This window comes from Canis lupus, chromosome 13 (assembly GCF_011100685.1).
Source record: "Canis lupus familiaris isolate Mischka breed German Shepherd chromosome 13, alternate assembly UU_Cfam_GSD_1.0, whole genome shotgun sequence".
NCBI classification, from domain to species: domain Eukaryota; kingdom Metazoa; phylum Chordata; class Mammalia; order Carnivora; family Canidae; genus Canis; species Canis lupus.
The window spans coordinates 56,213,351-56,233,297 of NC_049234.1; the positions used below are offsets into that span (position 1 = coordinate 56,213,351).

The 19,947-nt window shown below is 36.1% G+C and overlaps 1 long non-coding RNA gene across 2 annotated transcripts in view; it reads left to right on the forward strand.

Annotated features, from left to right (window-relative positions):
* Positions 1-1,786: 1,786 nt before the first annotated feature.
* LOC102153987 overlaps positions 1,787-19,947 on the forward strand; it is a 58,493-nt gene continuing 40,332 nt past the window's right edge. For both annotated transcript variants that reach the window (XR_005369056.1, XR_005369055.1), the window contains exon 1: positions 1,787-1,890. This is a non-coding gene — a long non-coding RNA (uncharacterized LOC102153987). The remainder of the gene's footprint in view (positions 1,891-19,947) is intronic.

The window sequence follows — 19,947 nt, forward strand, 5'->3', positions numbered from 1 at the left end:
TAAATCTATGCAATAACTTTGGAAAACGATTTTCATTTTTCAGCACAACTGAGCGTGCCTGCATTTATGGCACAGTATTGTACTTCTGGGTGTTAAACACATACTGAGATATTTTCCTGTGTGTACCAATTGTGATGTACATGGATTTTTGTTGCAAAATTGTTTTGCAAAATTGTCAAAGAAAATAATTGAAAACAAAATCCCCAAGCTATGACAAGTATGTAATACAAATATTCAGTGTCAAATCACAAACAGAGGCACCTGGGTGATACAGATGGTTAAGGGGACAGCTCTTGATTTTGGCTCAGGTGGTGATCTCAGGCTAGTGAGATGGAGCCTGGCATTTGGCTCTGGCTCTGTGTTCAATGTAGAGTCGGCTTGGATTTCTTTCTTCCTCTGCCTCCCATCCCCACTCATTCTCTCTCTATCTCAAACAAATCAATAAATCTTAAAAAAACAAAGAAAAGCAATTGAAAAGTGGTCTCTGAAACCCAACAGAATATATTATTTAGAGGTAAATAATCCAAAATGCAGGGGAATTTGAAGGAGAAAGCAAGATGCTTTTGAGATCACAAAGAAAACTAAATATTATTTTTTAGTGCCACATCATGAAACTTGAGTTTTTTGCTTTATTGATACATTTTGAACTTTAAAGTATGTCATATGAAGTATTTTGAATTTATAACATATTTCAAAGATAAAATGATTAAAACCTACGTATAGAGGGAGGGGAACAAGCAGACCCTGCTCTGAGCACAGAGCCTGACACAGGGATTGATCCCACAATCCTGTTATCATGACCTGAGCTGAAATCAAGAGTTAGAGGCCTAACCCACTGAGCCACCCAGGCACCCCTGTAACTCCTTTTTAAAAAGAAATGATGAGGAAGACATCAGCAGGAAGAGTAGGAAGCTCCTGACTTCCCCTCTTCTCACGGACACCCTGAGTAAACAGCTACACATGAATCAATTCCATCTGAGAGAAATCCAAAAACTAGTTGAGTGTTTCCTACACAAGGCGTGACTGGAAAAGTGCTCACATTCAAATGGGTTGGAAAAGCTGAGACACACTTCTACCTTAAACCCCATCCTTGGGTACAGAGCCTTATAAATTGAGAGGGAAACCTCAACCCCCAAGTTCTTCTGACAGAGCAAAGCATTTGGACTGCACAGTTAGCACCCTACCTTTCATGGCTGCCAGTCAAGGGACTGGTTACCAGTTCACCTGGCTCTGGGAGCTGATCAGGCTTTGTGTTTGCAAGTCCCCTGCAGATAATGGTAAACAGAGACAGTGTTAAACAGAATCCTCCAGCAGCACCGGGGCAGAAGAAGCAAGCAAAACGTCAAGGCTCCCAGTGTCTGCCTTGGATGGGGTTTGACTCTATGCTCTCCCAGAGGCTGTCTGAGAGTCAGGCTCCTAATAAGTCTGCACCTGGGAGCTGACTGGGATCCTCTAGGAGCCTGAATGGGTTTATAGTTACTTAGTCTGCCATCTTCTCCTTCCAGCTCACTCCAATAATAAAAGAGTCACCAGCTTCTCGTTAGAAGGAGACTGTCGCCCAGGGGAGAGCTCTCAACATCAATAGCTTCTGGAAGCTGATGGAGCTCTTTATTTTTGGGTCCCACAGAACACACTGCACAAAAAGGTGATTTTATATGAATGCACAAGTGGGTATTCCCCCTGGCTCAGCACAGGGCCAGTAGGAAAAACACCCAGCTCCTGGTTTCTCCCTGAAAGGAAGTAGGCTGTGTATCTGACATCTCACAACTGCTGCCAGAAACGCTTCCAATTAGCTCCTATCTAGGAGCTGACCGGGCAGGCAATTAGTTGTCCCCTGGAGGTCTAATGAGCTTGCAGGAATTTCCCTCTTCGGGGCACTGACTGCACTTGGTAAGCCACGGTCTCCTGGGGACCACTAAGAACAAAGGTTAGGATTTGGAAAAGAACAAAGGTTCTAGAAGCAACAGAATCCCATACCAGATTGAGGGATTTTGCATCTATATTCATCAGGGATATTGGCCTGCAGTTTTCTTTTCTTGTAATATCTTTACCTGGCTTTGGTGTCAGAATAATGCTGGCTTTGTATAGTAAGTTTGGAAATGTTCCTTCCTACTCAATTCTTTGGAAGAGTTTGAAGAGAATTAGCATTAGCTCTTTCTTAAAATATTTAGTAGAGGGACACCTGGGTGGCTCAGCAGTTGAGCATCTGCCTCTGGTTCCAAGGAGTGATCCCAGAGTCTCAGGATCGAGTCCCACATCGGGCTTCCTACATGGAGCTTGCTTCTCCCTCTGCCTTTGTCTCTGTCTCTTTCTGTGTCTCTCATGAATAAATAAATAGAATCTTTTTTTTTATTAGAAAATAGAAAATTTAGTAGAATTCGCCATCTGGTCCTGGATTTTCTTTGTTGGGAAACTTTTTAGTACTGCTTTATTCTCTTGATTTGTTTTTGATCTATACACATTTTCTATTTCTTCATGGTCCAGTGTTGGTAGGTTGTATGTTTCTAAAATTTGCCCCTTTCTTCTAGGTTATTCAATTTGTTGGTGTATGATGGTTCATAATAACCTCTCCTCGTCTTCTAAAGAGATTTCTGTAGTATAAGTTGAAAAGTTTCCTCTTTCGTTTCTGATTTTATTTGAATTTTCTCTTTTTTTCTTAGTCTAGCTAAAGACTTGTCAATTTTGTTTATCTTTTCAAAAACCAACTCTTAGTTTTTGTTGATTATTATCTTTTTAGTCTCTATTTCATTGGTTTCTGCTTTAACTTTGGTTTTAGTCTGCTCTCATTTTTCAGTTCCTTGATATATAAAGGTAGGTTGTCTATTGGAGATCTTTGGGGTTTTGTATTGTTTTGTTCTATAGACATTTACTGTTATAGATACTCAGAACTGCTTTTGCTGTTTTCCATTAGTTGTGATGTGTTTTACTATTTGTCTCAATATATATTTTGAATTTCTCTTTTGATATCTTCTTTGACCCATTAGTTGTTCAGGATTTAGAGTCCAAATACTCTCAAGAATCCATATTTGTCCCTGCAGTTCCATGAGACCAACCAAAGTTCTGTTAGGTTATTTTTCCTATTGGCAGTAGTCCTCTGCCTGGACCTAAATCAACGTTTTAAATTCTTGGCCAAGGTAAGAATCAGACAAACCTCCATGAAAAATAAATAAATAAATAAATAAATACCACCATTTAAACTCCAAGAGTTTCTACAATCATTGAAAATGTATGCCTTCTCTTCCTCCTATTCCTTTTGCAAATATCTTATGCCTTAAAAATGAATGGTTTTTATATTTTAAATTATTTTCCTGATTATTCTCAGTGTAATAATTAGCCTGTCACTGATTATACTATCTTATTTTGAAGAAGTCTCAAATCTGAATTTTAAAAACTCAACTCTGATAATATTTTTCTAGAACTGGATAATTTAGATCATTTACATTTATCACATATTTCTCATATATTAAAATGATTAATATGGATTAATTTCCATTACTTTTATGATTTTCTCTCTTATTCTGTGTTTAACCACTTTCTTGAATTGGTTTGTATTGCATCCTCTGTTTTTTGTTACACTATTTTCTTTCTCCTTATTCCTTTTTCTTTGGGAATTTCACACTTACTTATATTCATTAGTAAATTAAAAATTTAACACTCATATTAAACTTAAAATGTGGATGCTATTTGATAGGTGTTCTCAGTCCGAAGCAATATAATGAACTTCAGATTATTTTGTCTGAGTAATTTCTTAACATTCATACTTTGTTCTCTAATGTTTATTTTACATTGATTTATTCATGCCACAATTATTAGTATTAGTCAGTGGTCCTTTAAATTGTTTAGATTTTTTTTAATTGTTTAGATTTTTCAAACACTTTCTGTTTCCTTTGATCATGATTTTTCTCTCAGATTTCATGGATGAATTTTCTCTTCTTCTTAAATTCATTTTTCAATTTCCTACAGAGATACTTTGCTGGAACAAAAGTAGTAAGCTACTGTACATCTGGAAATATTTTCCCTTTTTTAATTAACTGTGCAATCTATTCATTATTGAATATGTTATTTTGTTGTTTATGCTTCCATTGTTACTGTTAAGGTATTAACAGTCTACTTTCTTTTTTCTCTAAGTAATCTATTACCCCCTCTTTTCTTTTTTTTTTTTCCTTTTTTCCAGGATGCTCTAAAGACCCTCCTGTCTAGAAAATATTTTTTAAGAAACCATTTTATTAGAAAAAGTTTAAAATGTATAGAAAAGCAACATCTACATGCACTTATCACTTGGATTTGATGTTTATTGATTTAGCCATCTTGTGTCATCTCTATCCACTTCCCATCTGCTATCCTCATCCATGTCCTTTTCATCTTCTGATTATTTTTCAGTTAATCTCAAATAATTTCACATAAATATTTTATATCCATGTCAAAAGCTAAATAATCTTCAGAAATATTTTAAAAATACCTTTGCCATCTAAAAATTTCACAATAGGGACACCAGAGTGGCTCCGCAGTTGAGCATCTGCCTTTGGTCAGGGAGTGATCCTGGAGCCCCAGGATAGAGTCGACAATGGGCTCCCTGCATGGAGCCTTCTTCTCCTCCTGTGTCTCTACCTCTTTCTCTGTGTCTCTCATGAATAAATAAATAAAATCTTTTTAAAAATCACAGTAATTCTTTAATAACACTCCTTAATTCCACAATAATTCCTTACTAACATCAGAAAAGTAGTCAGGGTATAAAATTTCCCCCAAATTCCCCATGACCATCTTTTTTGCTAACAGTTTGTTAATCCGTATCAAAATTCAAATTAGATCCAGAGATTGCAATCTTCACATTCAATGCAACCCCTATCAAAATATAAACACAACCTTCACAGAACTAGAAGAAATAACCCCAACATTTGTAAAGAACCTCAAAAGACCCCAAAGCCAAAGCAATTTTGAGAGATAAAAAAAGCTGGAGGCATCATAATTCCATATTTCAAGATATACTACAAAGCCTTATTAATCAAAACAGGATGGTGGTGGCACAAAAAAAATAGACATAGATCAATGGAACAGAACACAGAGCCTGGAAAGAAATCCATGCTCATATGGTCAATTAAGCTACACCACAGAGACAAGAATATACAATAGAGAAACAGTTGCTTCAATAAATGGCACTGGGAAAATTGGACAGCTACATGGAAAAGAATGAAACTGGACCACTTCCTAACACCGCACACAAAAATAAACTCGAAATGGATTAAAGACCTAAGTGTGAGATCTGAAGCCATAAAAATCCTAAAAGAAAATACAGATAATAATTTCTCTGACATCAATAATAGCAATATTTTCTTAAATATGTCTCCTCAGGCAAGGGAAACAAAAGCAAAAATAAACTATTGGGATTCCATCTAAATAAAAAGCTTTTTCATAAGTAAAAGAAACCATCATAAAAAAAAGTCAATCAACTGAATGGGAGAAAATATTTGTAAATGATATATCCAATAAGGAGTAAATATTGGAAATATATAAATAACTTATACAATTCAAAACTAAAAGACCCAAACGATCCAATTAAAAAGTGGGCAGCAATTTGAGTAGACATTTTTTTTTCCAAAAAAAGAAAGACAAATGGCCAACAGACATATGAAAAGATGCTCAACATCACTAGTAATCAGGGAAATGTAAAACTAAAGATCCTTTCTTTATCTTTGGTCCCTTAAATATATCCGGATGTGGATGTCTTCTTCTTTTTTTTTTTTTTTTTTTTTTTTTTTTTTTTTTTTTATGATAGTCACAGAAAGAGAGGCAGAGACACAGGCAGAGGGAGAAACAGGCCCCATGCACCGGGAGCCCAACGTGGGATTCCATCCCACGTCTCCAGGATTGCGCTCTGGGCCAAAGACAGGCGCCAAACTGCTGCGCCACCCAGGGATCCTTTTTTTTTTTTTTTTTTAATAATAAATTTATTTTTTATTGGAGTTCAATTTGCCAACATACAGAATAACACCCAGTGCTCATCCTGTCAAGTGCCCGCCTCAGTGCCCATCACCCATTCACCCCCACCGCCAACCCTCCTCCCCTTCCACCACCCCTAGTTCGTTTCCCAGAGTTAGGAGTCTTCATGTTCTGTCTCCCTTTCTGATATTTCCCACCCATTTCGTCTCCCTTCCCTTCTATTCCCTTTCACTATTATTTATATTCCCCAAATGAATGAGACCATGTAATGTTTGTCCTTCTCCGATTGACTTACTTCACTCAGCATAATACCCTCCAGTTCCATCCATGTTGAAGCAAATGGTGGGTATTTGTCGTTTCTAATGGCTGAGGAATATTCCATGTATACATAGACCACATCTTCTTTATCCATCATCTTTTGATGGACACCGAGGCTCCTTCCACAGCTTGGTTATTGTGGCCATTGCTGCTAGAAACATCGGGGTGCAGGTGTCCTGTCGTTTCACTGCATCTGTATCTTTGGGGTAAATCCCCAACAGTGCAATTGCTGGGTCGTAGGGCAGGTCTATTTTTAACTGTTTGAGGAACCTCCACACAGTTTTCCAGAGTGGCTGCACCAGTTCACATTCCCACCAACAGTGCAAGAGGGTTCCCCTTTCTCCACATCCTCTCCAACATTTGTTGTTTCCTGCCTTGTTAATTTTCCTCATTCTCACTGGTGTGAGGTGGTATCTCATTGTGGTTTTGATTTGTATTTCCCTGATGGCAAGAGATGTGGAGCATTTTCTCATGTGCATGTTGGCCATGTCTATGTCTTCCTCTGTGAGATTTCTGTTCATGTCTTTTGCCCATTTCATGATTGGATTGTTTGTTTCTTTGCTGTTGAGTTTAATAAATTCTTTGTAGATCTTGGAAACTAGCCCTTTATCTGATACGTCATTTGCAAGTATCTTCTCCCATTCTGTAGGTTGTCTTTGAGTTTTGTTGACTGTATCCATTGCTGTGCAAAAGCTTCTTATCTGGATGAAGTCCCAATAGTTCATTTTTGCTTTTGTTTCTTTTGCCTTCGTGGATGTATCTTGTAAGAAGTTACTGTGGCCGAGTTCAAAAAGGGTGTTGCCTGTGTTCTCCTCTAGGATTTTGCTGGAATCTTGTCTCACATTTAGATCTTTCATCCATTTTGAGTTTATCTTTGTGTCTGGTGCAAGAGAGTGGTCTAGTTTCATTCTTCTGCATGTGCATGTCCAATTTTCCCAGCACCATTCATTGAAGAGACTATCTTTCTTCCAGTGGATAAGTGGATAGTCTTTCCTCCTTTATCGAATATTAGTCGGATGTGAATGCCTTCTTATTGACCATTCTTGGAAGTCAACTAGGCTAACAGATTGAGAGAATTGGTATCATTCCATTTTGTATAAATCTTGGTCATTTTCTCATCAAATATTAACCTTAAATTAACTTTCTTTGAAAATCATGTTTGTTTGTTTTTTAGATTCAGTTAAGATTCAGGTTCATTGTAGTACATTTTTAGTATATGGAAAGTCCAAAAAATGCCTTTAAATATGACTCCAGGGACACCTGGGTGGCTCAGTGGTTGAGAGTCTGCCTTTAGCTCAAGGCATGATTCCAGAGTCCAGGGTGGAGTCCCACGTTGTGCTCCCTGCATGGAGCCTGCTTCTTCCTCTGCCTATGTCTCTGCCTATCTCTCTATGTCTCTCATGAATAAATAAATAAAATCTTCATCAATCAATATCCAAAAAATAATCACTGCTAACAGTTCAGTATATGAAACTATTTATGCTTTAATAACATTTTATAAAGAATGTCGTAACCAATGTAACACAAAATTATTTAGTAAACCACTTTCCAAAAGAATGTTAGTGACTTCATGATTTATATATCCAAACCAATTTAATCAGTTATCTATCTTTTAGAGATTTGTTTCCAATTTTCTATTCTTATGCTTTGTTATTAGGATATAATAGTGATAAAAACAAACAAAAATCTTTACCCTTATAGAACTTGCAATCTTGGTGAAAACCAACACAAATAACAGAATAGTATAGATGTAGTATTTTGTATTGTGCTAAATACTGAGAAAGGCAGATACAGATTATCAGGGTTTGCTCTGTGAAATAATAGAGTGATCAGGAAAAAAAAAATAGAGTGATCAGGAAAAGTTTCTCTGAGAAAGTATTTTGATGAAGACATGAATCAGAAACCAGTCACATGAATATCTGGCAGAGCATTCCAGAAAGAGAGAACAGCAAGTACAAAGTCCCAAAGTGGCAGCATACCATGGGGATGAAGCCAAAGTGCTACATTGAAATAGACGTGAAAAACCATTTGAGGGTGACATCAGGAGATAGCAGAGGGTCAGGTCATGCTGAATGTTAGGGGTCATAGTTAGCAATTACCTTTTATTGGGAAAGAAATAATAATGCATTGGGGGATTTCGTAAAAATACAAACTAGTAGCACGATCTAAATAACTAGTGTTATTTTGGCTATCTAGTTAAGGATAGAGTAATACCTGGACAAACAGAGAAGCAATGAGATTAGTTAGGAGGTTGCTTCAATGCTCAAGGCTAAAAATGATGGACTTCTACTGGGGAGGCCGCAGTGGGAATCATGCATTGTGTTCAAATTCTGGAGCATGAGGAAATATGAATTGCTGGCAGACTGGTTCTGAATAACTTAAGATTGCAGGAGAGTGTGAGGAGTGACCATGGTAGGAAAGCATTAGAAAAGACAATCAGGAGATCACATTTATTAGTACAAAAGATATGTACATTTTATATATTTTCCTATTATCAAAATAGGTAGTTTCATAGTTTATACATTCCTGAACAGTGCAATGTAACTATTTTCTTTCATACTCCTGAATACTAATACTGCTATTTATAATTGCTGTACATTTTGTGAATAAAAGTGCATCTCAAATTGATTTAATGTGCTCTTTAATTGGAACAAATCAGATGGGTTTTAAACAAACAATTAAAAATACTTGAGCAAAAATACCATAAGATTCTGCCTGCTTCATATTTTATTCTCTATTATCACTAGCTATCCATGTCTTTTATTTGTGGAGTAAATATGGGTCCAAAATTTGTCACTTCTTGCCCATAGGGCATTTTAATATTCTCACAAGTTTTGGGAATTTTCTACTATTCCCTTTGGATATTATTCCATTTTTTTTTTTTTTTTTTTTTTTGTCAGACAAGACATTGATAGTTAGTCTAGCCTCTCCTGCCAACAACTTAGGTTCCTGATTGAGTGACTCATTTGGAAAGAGTGAGTAAAGTGTAGTACTCAAAGGTATTTAGCAAGGACAGCTACACCCATTGGCAGTGCTGATACACAGGAGTGGGTGAAATGCATTAACTGACTCCTTAATTTATTAACTTCCACAGTTTGTGCTACAGGAAGCCCTACTTAAAACTGATTTCTCCAGCCTATTAGTGACTCATCCATATTCTCATACCTTTAAAATAATTCTAATTGTTTCTTTCAGCTAGAGTTGAATTCTATAGCATGTAACCAGTAACCCTGAGTGGTATTGACTGCAATACCCCACAAGACTCAAAGTGGTTCTTGCATATTATCATCTGATAAATATTTTAATGGGGCAAGGATATTTTTTATTCATTAGAATTTCTCTTGATGAGAGCATTGCATATACTGGGAAGAAATATTTTGTTAAGCCATTTGAAACTGACAATGAGATCTTCAGAAGATGATTTATCATCACACAAAAAGAGAACTGGGTTATTCCTGAGAAAGAGACAGAGAAAGTGATTGCATCCTGTGAGATGGCATAAGATTCTAGGCTGGACAATTTGATTTTTTCTTATTAAAAGAAAAAAAAAGGCACCTGGGTGGCTCAGTCAGTTAAGCCTCTGACTCATAATTTTGGCTCAGATCATGATCTCCCGGTTGTAAGATTAAGCCCTGTGTGCACTCCCCCACCCCCGGCTTGATGCAGAGTCTGCTTGTCTCCCTCTCCCCCTACAGCTCCCCCTGCTCATGTGAAGTCCCTTTTACTCTCTATCAAATAAATAAATAAATCTGAAAAAAGAGCAAAACAAAATAATAAGTAAAATATTAATATTGCCATCAAAATCGAAAACTTGAAGAAAATGGGAGTTGGAGTCTATTATAACAATGTAAAAATAAAATGACTCAAAATAATTATTCATAGTAGTATTATAACTATATTATTAATAAATACACAAGTCACCCTAAGAGAAATTAAAAAACTACAACATATTTAAAGGATAATTCTCAAAATTTTTGTCTTTGTCACTTATACTTTTTTCTATCACAAAAATAAATGAAGCATGCAAGAATCAAGCCTTTTCTTTTAGGAGGCTATTTTGTTTAAATTATTTGAATGCATTCCACTATCTTTTCAGTTACAATGTATTTATTTGAATCTTTATTTTGAGAAAAATGGCACATGTATACAAACACTGAGCAGAAATTGGAATTGAGTGATAGGATTCCTCTGGATAAAACTTTGGCATTCTGTTTTTAGAAAATATTTCTTTTTAGTATAAAAAAAATTATGTCCTCTATTGATAAGTACTACTTTGATCGCAAATGACTGAAATCAATCTTAATGCAAAACAAAAAAATGGGGGGAAGTAGGAGTAAGGGAGATTTATGGTTGGGACATGAGGGTACTTCATGAAATGCAAAAGAGAGTTGAGCAAAAAGTGTCTGGTTGAGCAAACTTACTGGGAATTTGATAATTATAATTAGGGCTACAGAATTTGTTGGGTTTAGGGGTTTTCTTTTTTTTTTATTTTTTTTTTATTTATGATAGTCACAGAGAGAGAGAGAGAGGCAGAGACACAGGCAGAGGGAGAAGCAGGCTCCATGCACCGGGAGCCTGATGTGGGATTCGATCCCGGGTCTCCAGGATCGCGCCCTGGGCCAAAGGCAGGCGCCAAACCGCTGCGCCACCCAGGGATCCCGGTTTAGGGGTTTTCTATCTATTTGTGATCTCTATATTTTTCTGTAGCTCCATTTCATTTTCCTTTCTTTCTACACATGAACTTTATGTATGTTATGGAAAATCAGGTGACCAGTATCTATTTAGAGTTTTAGCCACTATGGGAAACACATAAAAACAACTAACCTTGGTACCCAAGTTCAAAAATCCTAAAGAAGGGACACTTTCTGCTAATCACTAAAAAAAAAAAAAAAAAAAAAAAAAAACATGAGTTATTAAAATATATTTTAATATCTTTTGGATTCAGAAATTATCTATAACTCTGTAATCCAGTAATTACTACAACGCAATCACTATTAACTCATAGTGTCTCTAACCACATCATGTGATGTGTCCTAGGTAGTACCCTAGTGTGGATTCTCCACTAGATTAATCACTAACAAAATTTTATGAAATAATGTATGCTTTAGTTTTTGAATCCTACAAATGCATAATGCAGTGTCTAGCACAGAGAAAACTCTCAATAAAAATGTATAAAATATTGAATGTTTCAGTAAGAATCAATAATCTAAGATTTAATTTCAATAACACTGAATATAAACTGCTTAGAGTTTATTCAAGGTTCAGCTGATTGTACATCTGCTTTATTTGAGCACCACTAGAGAGTTTCATCTCTCACACAGTTTTGCTTATCCTTATATTTTCTCTAGAACTCAACTTCTCTGTTCTTGGACTCTGTAAGATTACCCTGTAGACTTAACTTATCCCATTTGAAGCAGGAGTGTTCCATAAATTTGTTGGATCAAAGAAAACAGCACAGAAAATGGAAATAGAGATAGGCATCAAGTAAAATAATGGTGTCAGATGAAATTATCCAGAAAAAAAAATCATGTGTTTAACAGTTTAACTAAAAATACATTGTTGTCTTTAATTCCTCCAAGTTGAGTCATTTTATCTGTTTTGCAGTTTTAATAATATATGTATAATTGATAATACTAAATGTGCATGCTAAATCATTATCACAAATACACACTTGAATTATAGAACCCTTTAAATAGCCTGAAATTAGTCATAAGCTTAGCTAAAGCTTTTAACTATCAAAACACATCTCAAATATTAATATTTTTCCATCAAAACTCCATTTTATCTAAATAGTATTAGTAGAATAAAATGCCATCATTTCTTTAATTTTAAATGTCTAGTTCTGTAATATACAATTACAAATTCAAATAAGAGAACTATAACACTAAACTAAAATTCTGCATCTCCCTTAACATTTTTACATTTTGCTTTAAATTTAAGCCAAATAAATCAATACACATGTATTTTGTATATGTTTCTCATATAAACTTGTACAATAGCACTAATAAAAATTTAATTCCTGCCCTCCTGGTACTTTTTGACAAACAGGCTAGTTTCTGGGGAAACTCACATGATAAGTCATCTGGCTACGTTCTCATAAAAACACAGGCTATGAGAGGCACTAACTGATTTTAAAGAATGATCATGTTCACAATACATATTTTAGTGATTTTTTTCCAACTGAGAATTATTTTCTATAAAATTCTTAGCACAGAAATAAGAAAAATAGTTTTCAGTGAATGTAGGTACCAAAATCCCTTCTTACAAGTCTTTTCAAAATTCTTAGGAAAGCTTCCAAAAAAGGGAAAAAATATATTCTAACACTCAAAAAGAGAAACACACATCTCAGGTTCTAACAGAAATTCAATTTATATTTCCTGTTAATGGGTAGAAATTCAGTTTGCATGCAAACTTTCTCATACGCAAGTCCCAATTTCATTCTCCCAGGGTGAATAGGCTACGAAGTCACTTCTGTGGGTTCATCCCTGCTTCAGGCCTTCAGCATAAACTATCAGGATCCTCACACATTTGTTAAATTGTGTGCTTGTTCATTATGTATTTATGTACTTGTGTTCCAAGTGGTTAATGAAAATACAGAATTAAATCCTACAGGGGTAAAGGAGAGGAGCCCTATACCAGAAATGATCAAATTTAAAAGTAGAGATAAGATACATTCGTTATATTACTCCTTTCTGCTCCTGGGCACCGCCGAGTAAGCAACATTAAAATCTCCCCTCCCACAGCCATCATGTCTAAGTCAGAGTCTTCCAAAGAGCCTGAGCAGCTGCGGAAGCTCTTCATTGGAGGTTTGAGCTTCTAAACAACTGATGAGAGTCTGAGGAGCCATTTTGAGCAATGGGGGACACTTACAGACTGTGTGGTAATGAGAGACCCCAACACCAAGCCCTCCAGAGGCTTTGGGTTTGTCACCTCCACTGTGGAGGAGGTGGATGCAGCCATGAATCCAAGGCCGCACAAGGTGGATGGAAGAGTTGTGGAACCAAAGAGGACTGTCTCATGAGAAGATTCTCAAAGACCTGGTGCCCACTTAACTGTGAAAAATATTTTTGTTGGTGGCATTAAAAAGACACTGAAGAACAACATCTAAGAGATTATTTTGAATAGTATGGGAAAACTGAAGTGATTGAGATCATAACTGACGGAGGCAGTGGCAAAAAGAGAGGTTTTGCTTTTGTGACTTTTGATGACAATGACTCTGTAGACGAGATTGTCATTCAAAAATCCCATGCTGTAAATGGCCACAACTGTGAAGTAAGGAAAGCCCTATGGAAGCAAGACATGGCTAGTGCTTCATCCAGCCAAAGAGGCCGAAGTGGTTCTGGAGACTTTGGTGGTGGTCGTGGAGGTGGTTTTGGTGGGAATGACGACTTTGGTCATGGAGGGAACTTCAGTGGTAGAGGTGGCTTCGGTGGCAGCCGGAGTGGTGGTGGATATGGTGGCCGTGGGGATGACTATAATGATTTGGTAATGATGTGCTAGGAAGCAACTTTGGAGGTGGCGGAAGCTGTAACGATTTTGGCAATTACAACAATCAATCCTCAAATTTTGGATCCATGAAAAGAGGAAATTTTGGAGGCAGAAGCTCTGGTCCCTATGGTGGTGGAGGAAAATACTTTGCCAAACCACAAAACCAAGGTGGCTATGGCCATTCTGGCAGCAGCAGCAGCAGCTATGGCAGTGGCAGAAGGTTTTAATTACTGCCAGGAAACAAAGCTTAACAGGAGAGGAGAGCCAGAGAAGTGACAGGGAAGCTACAGGTTACAACAGATCTGTGAACTCAACCAAGCACAGTGGTGGCAGGACCTAGCTGCTACAAAGACATATTTTAGACAATACTCATGTGTATGGGCAAAAAACTCAAGGACTGTATTTGTGACAAATTGTATAACAGGTTATTTTAGTTTATGTTCTGTGGAAAGTGTAAAGCATTCCAACAAAGGGTTTTAATGTAGATTTTTTTTTTTTTGCACCCATGATCTTGATTGCTAAATGTAATAGTCTGATCATGACACTGAATAAATGGTTCTTTTTTTTAATGTTCTGTGTAAAGTTAGTCTACTCTGAAGCCATCTTAGTAAACTACCCCAACAATGTGAAGTTAGAATTCCTTCAGGGTGATGCCAGGTTCCATTCGAAATTTATTTGCAACCTGCTTGGGCACAGAAGCCATTGTCTCCACATACCTTGGTGTGGTTGAACTGACAGCTAATGTGTTGCTGGAGTTCACCATTAAAAGGGTCAGCTTGGAGCTTATTTGGTTATTATGATTGTTGGCACATCCTATGCAATATATATAAATTGAATTATGGTATCAGGGGATCCTTGGGTGGCTCAGCGGTTTAACGCCTGCCTTTGGCCCAGGGCGCGATCCTGGAGTCCCGGGATCGAGTCCCACATCGGGCTCCTGGCGTGGAGCCTGCTTCTCCCTCCTCCTGTGTCTCTGCCTCTCTCTCTCTCTCTCTCTCTATGTCTATCATAAATAAATAAATACATAAATCTTTTAAAAATGAATTATGGTATCAGATAAAATTATAGATGGGATTAAAGCTTGTGTATCATCCATTATCATGTGTAATCAATGAACGACTTAATGTTCTCTTGAATGGAAAAAAAAATAAAAGTAGAGATAAACAAAACAAAACAACACAAACAACAATATCTTATAATTAGTATTTTTACTTGGAAAATAAAGAATCAGATGCATATTTATATTTAGAATTATATATTATTGCATTAGATTTAGAATTTATAATTCTAAAGGTACACAAAAGAAAACAAATTGTAAAAAGAAAACATTTGCTTCACTTAGGCTTAACAATTATGTTTTGTAACTCTTGGTGGCCCATTCAGGTGGTGCATGTAAAAAAAAAATGATTTAAATTAAAACTTCAATAGATTGGATAGTAGAATTTCCTTGGTGACTCTCACAACCCTGTAATAGATCCTCTTCTCTCACAATGGAGAAAGGGAGAGAATTATTTTCAGTCTCACAATTAGTGTAGTCAAAACAGCTTTATGAAAAGAGCAAACAGAATTTGATGTTTGTCTGCTCATGTCTGCTTACAGAGCTAGAGGGTTAGTTCCAAGAGGACTTAATTGAGGACAGAATCTGGAGAGGCATCTTCCTAAGGACAGCTTCTAGAGTGTGTTGGAGCAAGGAAGGAATGCTTAGAATTATCTCTCAGGAGTAAGAAAAAAAGCTGGAGGGCAGTTATTTTTACATCTTTCTCAGTTGCCTGCATGAGGAGGCATGGACCATATCAAGAGAGTTAGGGGAAGAATTTTAAGTGGCCATCTGGTGGAAATACAAGTTCTCATAAGTGAAACACAGATGAGGGGTCCCCAGCAGAAGACAGTTTGAAAAGCCTACAAAGCTTTCCAGGAAAGACAGAGTGTGATTACCTAGAACTTAGAGAATGTCAGTGACAGATCACTGCTGTGCTAGTCAACTAAGACTGGCCTGGCCACTTCTCCAACATTGGAAGGATATTGACCAATATCCTTTGATTGATTTAATCAAAGTCTATTGATTCAAATGTTAATCTTATCTAAAAAATACCTTAATGGAAACATCTAGACATTTGGTTGTCATTTTGTTTTGTATTTTAAATTCCAACATAGTTACCATACAGTGTTGTGTTTGGTGTTTAACCAAAGACCTGAGTATCTTGGCCTAGCAAAGTTGACAAAATTAATCATTACAAATAGGTAGATATTTTAATCAATAAAATAAATTTATTTTAAACTAAAGAGACTGGAGAATTTTACTCTAAAGTAAAAAGAAAAGCAATGGGATTAACCTTCAATTGCATCAATGAAATTAGGCAAATTACTCTTAAATGCAATTAGGGGAAAAAAGATTTTGCTTCAATTAGATCTGAAAATATTACAACATAAGAATGGTAACAAAGGAAAGAGGAATCCCTCTGCCTCTCTCTCTCTCTCTCCTCTCTTTTTCTCAGCTATTATGGATTTAAACATAGGGAAAAAGATTCTATTTTCTCCAGTAAAAATAATGTTATATTCATTTTTAATATAAAAGTGTATAAAATTCCATTCAGTTGAGCCTATACAATGGTCAATTACAAGTCATGAGTATCAATTTTGCCATTCTTTTGCCTACCTTAATTCCTACTGTGGCTAACTCCAAAATATTACCTAATTTTACCTAATTCTAGATGGGTGTATATATTTGAAAATCTCAGAAACCCACACTGATTGCACTCACTTTATATTCGGGACCAAAAATATCCAATTTCTGAGTATTTTCCAATTTGTCTACCATGTTTTTCTACTCTGCTCTGTCACTTTCCAAGATGCCTTTTTCACAAATTTTCTCATCTCTTCAAGCTTCCAGAAATTCTTCTCCTACCCTTAAACTCTATTGATAAATATGCTACCTATTTATCAGTGGAAATAGGAGCAATTTAAAAAAGACATTTCACACATTCCTTTTACACATAAATGAATTTGCTTCCACATAAATTTCTTTAAGTATTGTTAAGATGGGTAAACTCTTATATGACAACCTCCTTTGTAAATTAAATTTCATCCCTTCTTGCACACCAAAGAACTGTTCCCACTGTTGTGATCTGGAGTCTGTGTCAGAGAGCCTTCAACAATCTTGTAAAATCAAGTCTAGAAGCATCTTTGCCATCTGCCATGAAGTCATGATGTTTCTTTCCACTGTGAACTTATGAACTGCTATATACCACTTGGAAAATGTGGTGCATCAGAGCGTTCAAGTGCCAGTGATATGGGGTCCCAGGACATCACCTCTGTCTAGGTTAGAGAGAATATTTCTAGATGAGGAACTAGGAACTATATTCTTCCTCTTGATTAACATTCTGATGCTATAGGTATAATAGTAAAGGACATTATAAGATCTTCAAAAGATTTTAAAAAAGTATCTTCTTGATTTTGCTTTCTCCCTAAGCAACTACCTCATTTTCATTTCTCCTTGAAACCCGAACACTTAAATAAACATCATCACAGTCATTATTCCCATTTTTTCACCTCCAATTATTACTCAAATTTATTCTAGTCAGGCCATCCTGCCTGCTAGTTTAAGGAAACTTCTTGTCAAGGTCACAAGCGGCTTCTATATGCCAAATCCAATGCAAAACCTTTAGCTTTTATCTTACTGGAACTATGAGGAGTGTTTGAAAAGTTCATCACATCCTCCTTCTTGAGAAATTTTCATGTGAATTCTGAAACACTATTCATTTTGGTTCTTTTCTTGTAGAAAGTGTGATTTCTACTCAGTTTCTTCTGTAGATTCTTAACCAACTTCAAAGATGTAGGCTTCTACATATTAGAGGGCCCATTCTTTTTTTTATTTGTACTCAACACTGTTTTTGAGTTTATGTCTGCAAATACCATTAACATGTTAAGATTTCAAACTCTGCATCTTCAAACTAGACTCTACCTTTAAACTCAAATCTGTGTGTCAACCTGCAAACATGAACTCTGCCTTTAGAAGTTATCTCAAACTTAATAAATCCAGGACAGAAGATATCCTTTCTGTTAAACTATTCTATCACAATCTTTTACTTCAGTTGACGGGTACTGCTTTAATTTGTTACTGTGGCACACACATTCATACACATAAACACACACACACACACAAATATACTCACAATAATTGAAACTATCTTGGATTCCCTTCTCTTTTACCCTACATTCAAATCATCTTACTATCCAAAAACATCCTCCCTTCTCAAAATTTTCAAACACATATACACAGAGGTAAACACACAGTCTAATCACTCTTTTTATTCTGGTGCAAACTAGAGTAATCTGTTGCCTGGATTATTTCAATATTAACTTTCTTTCTCTTTATAACATGCGTCTCCACACAGCAGTCAAAGATCTTTTAAAGACAAAATAAAATCATATTAACAGTCTGTGAAAAGTACAATTGCTTCCCATTTCATTCAGATTATAAATCCAAGTCTTTATAATGCTCTGCAAAGCTATGTGTAGTCTTCCCCCTACCACATATCCAGTTCTCTGACTTCACTGTCAATTTTTTTTTCCCCGTGGCTTATTCTCTTCCAGTAATATTTGATTATTTTCTGGGCATGGAAAACACCAAGAAGGTTCTTATTTCAAGGCCTCTGCCCTCCCTCTTTTGTCTCCCAGAAACCCTCCTGATGCCACCACAGATGTTCACGTCTGTATTTCTTTTTATTAACTTGCTCCAATGTGACCTTGTCATAGAGATTCTTGCTAGTTACCTTCTATGAAATAGTCAGGCACACCTAAGGTCCCTTAGCCTTATCAACAGGCATCACATAACTATATGGCACATATAATTTATTTGGGTTTTTAATTTTTTTGTAAATTTTAATTCCAGGATAGCTGACATACAATGTTATATTAGTTTCAGGTGTACAATATAGTGATCCAAAAATTCCATATATCGCCCATTGCTCATCACAAGTGTACTCCTTAATCCCATAACCCATTTCACCCATCTTCCCATCCACCTCCCCTCTGGTAAACACCAGTTTGTTCTCTATAGTTAAGATTCTGTTTTTTTTGTTTGTTTGTTTGCCTTTTCCTTTCTTTTTTTCCATATGCTCATTTGTTTTGCTTCTTAAATTCAGCATTTGAGTGAAATCATATGATATTCGTTTTTCTCTGGCAGGCTGATTTCATTTAGTATTATATTTTCTAGCTCTATCCATGTCATTGCAAATGGCAGGATTTCTTTCTTTTTTTATGACTGAATAATCTTCTTTATCCATTCTACTCTTGATGGACACTTGGGCTGCCTTCTTAATTTAGCTAATGTAAATAATGCTGCCATAAACATAGGGGCACATACATCCCTTTGTATTAGAGTTTTTATATTCTTTGGGTAAATACCTAGTAGTTCAATTGCTGGATAGTAGGGTAGTTCTCTTTTTAAATTTTTGAGGAACTTCCATATTGTATTCCATAGTGGCTGCACCAGTTTGCATTCCCATTAACAGCAATAAGGTTCCTTTCTCTTCAGATCCTCACCAACACTTGTTTCTTGCATAGTTAATTTGTTTATTACTTATGCCACTTGAATGTGAGACTATGATTTATCTGCTTTGTGTGATTATGTAGTCCCTGTACCAAGAACATTGCTTTCCACTTGGTAGATATCCAATAAATATTTTTAAAATAGTAGATCAATGGATCGGTGAATAGATGGATGAATACATGGATGGATGGAGGGGTAGACAAGAGTTATATTGTGATATCATAGACAGAAATATTTATATACTCCACAGACAAAACACCAAAGAGTAACTAAAACTTTTAGAAACACTTGTGCAATTTGAAACAGAGGATATCATTTCAATTATAAGAAACAGCTATAAGGATAAAGCAATATTCTAGGTAAAAAGGGGCTTACTCTGAATTTCTGAAGATTGATCCTAGCCTTGCAGTCTTACCAATGCTGGAACAGAAGAAAAATTGTTTTAACCATAAGGATAAGATGGGAATATCAAAGAGAGTTGGTGGACATGAAGTGATCAGAAGAATGATGATAAGAGGAATCCCACTGAGATCTGCCTGGGCACATAATGGAGGTGAAGTAGTGGAGGACATAAGAGATGATGACTTGCTCAGAGCCTCTCTTCAGTTGTTGATAGTATTAAGTAGAGCTGAACACCTTGCCCTTTGTGTTTA